Genomic DNA, 8,409 nt, shown 5'->3' with positions numbered 1-8,409 from the left:
TGCACGAAAGGGACCCTCAAGTGAAAATTAAGACATTTCTTTTGATCTCCCCACTGGAAGATGACCAGGACCCCTTACTAGACAAATAAGAGTAAAAAAAAGTTTTAACTAGGGCAGGATAACTAGGACTTTGTCCCAAAGCCAATAAACATTTATTAAGTGCCTACTAGGTGCCAGACACAGTGCTAAGCATTAGCAAACCGAGAAAGGCAAAAGATAGACTCTCCCTACAAAGAGTTCACAATCTAAAGTGATGAACATGGTGGTAGAGAACATGCTTACTCCTCACAGAAGTCTTCTATTCATCTACACCAGGCAACACAACTGCCCCCTCTCATAGTTCAACCCTAAGTGGCCATACCTAGGATACTGTCTCCATGGTGGTCATCTCCTAAACCCACTTTCCCAGCAAACCCTTATCTTCTACTCTTCGCCACTCTGTCCCTTTCCCAGGAGTTAGTTGGTAGGGAGGCGGCATATTGCACAGGCATGGCATGATTCTCTGGAGAAAGAATTGCCCCTATTCCAAGATGACTGTAGCTAGGGTGGACTGTCCTTTGACAATGGTCTCCTAGCTCTTCCTCTCAGAAGATAGTCCACTTCCTGACGCCAGGCATTTTCAGTGGCTGTCCTCTATGCCTAGAAGGCTCTCCCTCTTCATCTCCACCACTGGCTTCCCTGATTTCTTTCGAATCCCAAATAAAATCCTACCTTTTACAGGAAGCCTTTCTCCACTTCGCTTAATTTTTTACTAGGAAAAAAAAATGCCTTTCCTATGTTGATTATTTCCAATTTGTTCTGTATATAGCTTGTATTGTGAGCTCCTCAAGAGCAGGGACCGTCTTTTGCTTTCCTTTATCTCCCCAATGGTCAGCACATAGTAGACACTTAATAAATGTTTATTGATCTACCCAGCTCCCCCAGATGTTGCAATTCTAAGTTATGGCTCTGAAAGCAGTTGATTTCTTTTCAGCTCCTATCATTTGCCATTGAGCTAGTGCCAGAGCCATACATGTTACGTTGAAGCTGCAATAAGCCTGAAGAAAGCTCTTAGCAACACTGTTGTTCAGCTGTTTCAGCCCTGTCCGACTCTTTGTGACCCCATTTAGGGTTTTCTTGACAAAAATACTGGAATGGTTCACCATTTCCTTCTCCAGCTCTTTTTTACAGATGTGGAACTGAGGCAAACAAGATTAAGTGACTTTCTCAGGGTCACACAGCTACTAAGTGTCCGAAGACAAATTTGAACTCATAAAGATGAGTCTTCCTAACTCCAGGCCAGGCATTCTATCAGCTGTGCCATATAGCTGCCCTAACACTAATGGGGAGAAAAGTAGAGCTTCAGCTTTAAAAAAAAATGTTTATGGGCAACTATTTCACCACAGCAAAATTCCTATCCCTTTTATGTGTACAAATGTGTACAAATCATCTAAAACTTGAGTGTGATCTTTAATCACAGTATTTTGGACCTTTATCATTTTTTCCTTTAAAAGATTTATCTATAATCAAAGTATTTTGGACCTTTGTTAATTTTTTTCTTTTTAAAAGTTCTAATTTTAGAGGAATAGTCTATCTTTAAGTGTGGGTTCTATACAGACACATACATTAACATGTAGGCATTCTCTGCCTGCATGAAAAGAGGTCTTTAAGATACAAGGCCTTTCATGTGACAGATCTATAAGAAAAAACTTGGCCCATAAAAGTGGAAGCAAGAGCCTTGGGAAAGGAGACCAGCCTAAGGGGTTCAAGACATGTTGGGTATGGTGGTTTTAGTGTCCTAAAGTTATGTAATATGTGGGATAATTCTATAGATCTCTCCTTATGTACTATTTACATTACCCACTTTAGTAAAGGGTATAAAAGTATCTCATAGCACTTTGAAATAGAAAATCCTTATCTGTTTAGCTTCTTAGCAAACAAAGGACTATTTACTTGACATTTCTCTGCCTTGGGTATTAAGTGCCTTTCACGGAAGTTTCTTCTCTAGTTAAAGAAAAACATTTCCCCAACTAAGAGATGGTGAAAACAAAGCAAGGGAGCACAGTTCTCACAACAGCAAGAGGAAGAACCTGTTCACCAAATAAGTCCACCATGTACTCTCATCTGGCAGTCAGTGTGTTTTAAATAAACATTTATTAAGTACCTACTATGTGCCAGATACTGAGCTAAGTGCAGGGGTTACAAAGAAATACAAGAGACAATCCCTGCCCTCAAGTAGCTCACAATCTAATAGGGAAAGACAACACATTAAAAAAAACAAAAACCCTGAAAGTTGGGGAGGAGTGAAGATAGAGGGAGAGAGGGTACTCAGATAAAGCCCTTCAGCTGGGTGAGAAATGATGCGATAGCTGCCTTGGGTGGGCAGCTCCTTTTCTACTCACATAGTTTACTGTTTGTCCTTCGTTCTTGAAAAGGACCAAAAGGACCAAGACATCAGGGAGGTATCACACCCTTACTGCAGATGCTCTGCCCAAATCTCTGAAACTTTTTTTTAACCCCAAATCACTCTTACTCCCATTGATTGGCCAACAATAGGTCCCAGTTCAAGCCCTACTTGGTCACTGTTTGGGCCCTGATTGGTTCAGAATAAATGGAAATAGCAATTGTTTCTGTTTTGGCCAGAAACCCTGAGGGTCTTCCCCTCCCTGAGGAACTAGGTTTCATGTATCTTTAAAGGTAGAAAAAGAAGGAAGAGCAGGTTCTGGGAAGAGAAAAATGGCACAGACTGAAAAACCCAAGAGAAGGGATAAAGGCTGTTGATGCCAACATGTACTCTGTCTTAACCTCTCTGCAACCTTTCACACTATTAATTACTCTCTTCTCTCTGAAAATCTCTGCTTTCTAGATTTTTACGACCCTGCTCTCTCATGGTTCTACTCCTATCCATCTGACTATTCCTTCTCAGTCTCCTTTGCTGCATCTTCGTCAAAGTCATTCCCATGAACCATGCGTGTCCCCCAAAGCTCTGTCCTCCACCCTCTTCTCTTCTCCTATATACCATTGATGATCTCTTCAGCTCCCATGGTTTCAGTTTTCATGATCACGAAAATAAGTCTCAGATTTACCTAGCCCTAACCTTATTCCTGCCTTCCAGTTTCTCTTTTCCAACTGCCAATTGAACATCTTGCCAAATCCAGTCAATTCCTCCTTCCACAACATCCCTCATATATGGCGCCTTTCTTCTCTGAAACTGCTACTGCCCTAGTGTAGGCCCTCGTCCCCTCATGTCTGGACAATTGCAATAATCTGCTGATTTGATCTCCCTGACTCAAGTCTCTATTCCAGTCAAATGGATCTTCCTAAATTAAAAGTCTGACCATGTTGCCCCCCAATTCAATAAACTCCAGTAATTCCCTAACATCTCCAGGATCAAATATAAAATCCTCTGGCATTCAAAGCATTTCATAACCTGTCACCTTTCCAGTCTTTTTATACTTTACTTACCTCCAGGTACTCTGTAAAGCCAATGACTCTGGCCTCCTCGCTGTTCTCTTCATACAAGACATTCTCTCTCTGGAAACTAGGCATTTTCACTGGTCGTCCCCCATTCCTGGAATTCTCTTCTTCTTCATCTCCTGCCTTCCCTGGCCTCCTTCAGGTCCCAGCTAAATCCTACCGTCTGCAAAGAAGCCTTTCTCAATCCCCTTAGTGTACATCCTTTCCCTCTATTAATTTTCCTTAAATTTATCCTGTCTGTATCTCGTTTGCACGTGTTAGTTGATCTATCAGATTATGAGCTCCTTGAGAACAGAGACTGTTCTGGGCAGGTTTTTTTGTTCATTTGTTTCAGTTTTAGTTTTGCCTTTCTTTGTATCATCAATGCTTAGCACAGCCTGACACATAGTAGGCACTTAATAATTGTGGACTTGACTTGTCTTTAATTCCCTCCCTGCTGCTATAATAAATACATGTAAGTCCAAGTTCCCCTTCTCTTCTAGCCAGAGATTTGTCCCTAGTTTTGCTCCAGTAACCACAGTCTGATGAATTCTCCAAATGCTTTGTCAACTCTCCTGGTGCAGCCTGAATCACTTGCGTTGGACCAAGCAACTATCTCTGGTTTTCTCTTTGTTTTGCTGTTCAACTGTGCTGAATTAGTTCAGCTTCCCTTTTCACTCTCCAATTTCGTTCTCCAATCTTCCTCTGATCTGCAAAAGGCTGATAGGTGAGGATCTATCATCCTCAAAAAAGGAAAAAGAGGCATAGAGATTTTTTTTTCTCAGCACTGGACAGGATTTCTCTTTTTTTTTTTAGGGGGGAAGGCAGGGCATTTGGGGTTAAGTGACTTGCCCAAGGTCACACAGCTAGGAAATGTGTCAAGTGTCTGAGGCTGGGAACTCAGGTCCTCCTGATTCCAGGGCCAGTGTTCTATTCACTGCGCCACCTAGTTGCCCCACAAAACAGGATTTCAATAGACTTCTGGCTACTACAGCTGTGAAGGTGAACGCAAAGACCTTGGAGAAAAGGTAAAAACTTCAGGAAAGTTAAAGGACCAGGAACTGGAGAAGAGAAAGCTAGAGGACTCTACAAAAGTTCTCGTATAGACTATGGTAAGCAGTTGCTCTCCATCTTCACTGAACACAAACATCAGGAGAAGACCAATGGTAACAAACCGTATTTGAAAAACATTAGCTACTATATTGGGCATTGTGAACTTAATAAATGCTCGCTGATAAATACATGAGAAATCATTTCCTTGCCTTAAGTAGTGTAAGACACTAGAAAGCAAGCCCAAGTAGAGATGTGGAATGCCCTTCCCTGAAGATATCTCGAGACAAAATGATGTCTTTAGCCTAGAGACAGGCCCATCTTACTCAGAGGAACAGGGATAGATGAGAAATCATTTAGGGACCCAGGAGCCTTATTCCTAGTGGGATGGTCTCATTTCCTACTTTCCACAAGAGCTCAGTTCTCTTCAATTGGCAGAGCTCTGGAGCAACTAGGAATTTTCCTGATGCAGCCAAGTCTGCAAATGAGCTAAGGAGAGAAAGAATCATCCCTCTCTGGAATCATAATGAGTACCCTCACATGCAAAGGAAACTTGGAGCTCATCTACTCCAACACCTCCTTGAAACATGAATTTCCTCTAAAATATCCCTGATAAGTATTCACCCAGGCTGCTCTTTAACACCTCCAGTGGCAGGAAATTCGCTACCTTAGGAGACAGCTCATTCCATTTTCAAACAAGTAGTGCGGTGGATAGAGAACCGGGCCTGGAATCAAGCAGAACTGAGTTCAAATCTAGACTAACACTTACTAGCAGTGTGACCCTAGGGAAGTCACTTAATCAACTCGGTTTCCTCATCTGTGAAACAGGACTAATATTACCACCTAACCTCCCAGAGGTGTTGTGAGAAACAAATAAGGTAAAATTTACAAAGTGCTGAGCAGTGCCTGTTACAAAGTAGGTGCTTAATAAATGTTAGGTATTATTATTATATACTCCCTCCCAGTAACTTCCACCCACTGTTTCTAGTTCTTCTCTCCATAGATAAGCAGATAATCTAATCTTTCTTTCCTTCACTGCAGTGAGCTGGTAAATGTTTAACAACTGGCTCTCCGGCCCACTATACTTTTCAGTTTAATCTACATTATTAACATTTGCTTCATTACTTTCTTAAGTCTAGACAGCCAACAAAACAACGAATCAAGTCTTGATCGATAGCATTTGATAAGGTGTAAATGCCTGTACACGTAATGAAGCCCCATGTGTATGTAGAGAGAGGCCCTATATGTTGCAAGGGTTCGCCTTCCACCTGTAGCGTGGGAAGTGGCGTTGTGTGGCTCAAAGGGAGCCAGAATAGACATCGGTAGCCTCTTCTCTATCTACTCTTTAAGGCAGACTTTCAGTCCTGCCAGAAGGAGAAGCAGAAAGTTGGGGCTGGAGGCCACTCTGCTCTCTTCACAGAGAGGAGTTATCATGCAAAAATGACATCTATCTGATCCTTTTAATATTGTTAGTTTCTAGGGGATATGATTGAGTTCAATTTGAATTCCAATTACTGTGTCATTATTGGAAGGGGAGGAATAGGACCCAAAGTTCTATGTCTAGGACTTAAAACCCTGTTCCCACTAAATAAACACATACAGCAAATAGCAGTTATCAAACAAAACCCACTTATCCAAATCGGTAGAAAAAAAAAGAATCATGGAAGTTATACTTAGAACAATACTTAGAACCAGAAAATACAGAATGAGAGAGTATTCCTCATGGTCCCATTGGGGACTCAACCAAAAGAGAAACCTAAATCTCATCCAATGGAAAACTCACTGAAATCTCTGGTGTAACAAGCTGAGGATAGAGACATGATGGAAACTGCCAGCTCCTCTCATGTCTTCCCAGAGTCTTTTCTTCCCCAGCTTGAAGTGGGGTTAGCTCCCTCCATTACCTCCTTTCTCAAAACTAGAGTCCAGAAGTGTCCAAAGCAACTGACTGAAACCGAAACTCTCTTGTTCTCACCCAGTTCTCCTCACTCCTCACACAGGGCCAGGCATTCATCTGCACTAATAAGGGGAGAGCGCCATACCAACGGGTTTTGAGACAGGAGTTACACCCAGAAAATTTAGCAATCTCTCATGAGCCTTCAGTTCCAGCATGCCCATGTCTTTCCCTCGAGGTGCAAACAGCATGTCCAATCTTTCTTTCATACTATAAGCCCTTCAAATATTTCAACACAGTAATCGTGTCCCAACTTGGTCTTTTCTTCAGACTAAAAATCCCCACTTCTTTCAAGTAATCTTCACATGATATGGTCCCAAGGTCTCTCAAAAGTTGTGTTTTTTCAGCTCCCATCTACCCATCTGCCACTAACACCAACACCAGGCAACCCCAGAAACTCCTGACAGGGTGCTGTAGGAAAGAGAAAGTGCTATTGGTAACCCTCTAAGAAGTCTCCTTCCTTTGCTCCACCCCCTGCCATGACCATGAGCTTCCCTACCCCAACCCCCCATCTTTCTCCTGATAGGAGAGGCAGTCTTGCATAGCAAAAAGGGCACTAGACCTGGAGTGAAGCAATCAACCAATCAGTTAAAAAGCATTAAGGGATTATCATGTACAAACCACTCCTCAGTACTGAGGAGACATAGAAAAACATAATCATTGCTCTCAAGGAGCTCACATTCTAATATCAGAGAGACAGTATATCCAGGACATTTCAACTGCAAGTCTGTTGGAAAGGCTCAATGGTCTTTAGGGTACAGTGGAAAAGCAGATGGAAATGCATCCCTGTTAACATTATTTTTACTGACAAAATTACATCTATTTCTGATGTCATACCATCTGAAAGTACCAAAGATGTGACAGCAAAAATGTTCTTTTATAGGTTTTCAGTAGCTGTGGCTATTGAAGAGTCAAGGGCTACCAGCCCCTACTTGCAGAAACAATTGACAGCTCAAATCTCCACAAGAGTTCATCCCCTGAATGAGACCTGTGGGGAGTTGGCTGCAAGCAGTACTAGTGGCTGGGGGTGGGAGTACAAGTGGTAGTGGAAGCTGCAATTTCTTGGGTTCAGTGGTTCAGTCTTGGGCTGTTTCCATTCAAGTCTAAGGGGAGGCAGTGGTCAAGGTGGTGGCAGTGGTTTGGTTTTCCCATCACCTCCCATCCCTCCCTCAGGGTGCCTTATTACTTCAGCCAGGCTAGCTGGCCTATCCTAAGAGAGGCAGTCAGTGAAGATGGTTGATCCCATCTCCATAGCTGTTGCTCCTCAGGACAACAGGTCCAGGCGCTTGTTGCAAGCAGGACTCTGGTCTGTAGCACATAGAAGTTCCCAAGGCTTTTGGGCTTACCTGCCTAAAAATGGTAATTAGTCAGTGATTGGTGATGGTACTGGCAAGGATTGCCCACCCATTCTCCACAGGGACCCTGGGAGCCAAGCTGAAAGCAGGGCCATTGATCCAGGAATCACTACCAATTCCAGAGCTCTTGGACTCAGGGGTCCTGGACTGTCGTCATATGAGTATGAGAGGAGGTAATGGTTGCAGTGATGGTAGTTTGCTCACCTGACACATACTACCTTTTGTCTCTCCCTCATGGTTCTTTGCTGCCTCAGCTAGGCTGGCTTGCCTGCCCTATATTCAAATCTTGCTATAAGTCAACTAGCATTTATAAACACATACTATATGCCAGGGACTCTGTTAAGTACTGAGAATAAAAACAAAGAATGAAACATTCCTTATTCTCCTTATATTCCATTCAGGGAGATAACATGTACATTCTATTTAGAAGTCTCCATATCCTCTCCAAGTTCTAAGGCTCCAAAGCAACTTTCATCCCCAACCCCACCTATGATTCCCCATTGTTGCTCCAGTAGAGTTCAGGTAGTTTGGTGGATAAAGTGGCAGATTTGGAGTTAGGAAGACCTGAGTTCAAATCCTGCCTTAGACACTTACAAGCTATGTGACCCTAGGCAAATC

The sequence above is a fragment of the Trichosurus vulpecula genome, chromosome 8 (assembly GCF_011100635.1).
Source record: "Trichosurus vulpecula isolate mTriVul1 chromosome 8, mTriVul1.pri, whole genome shotgun sequence".
Lineage (NCBI taxonomy): Eukaryota > Metazoa > Chordata > Mammalia > Diprotodontia > Phalangeridae > Trichosurus > Trichosurus vulpecula.
The sequence above is the reverse complement of the archived record's forward strand: the minus strand, read 5'-3'. Positions refer to the sequence as shown.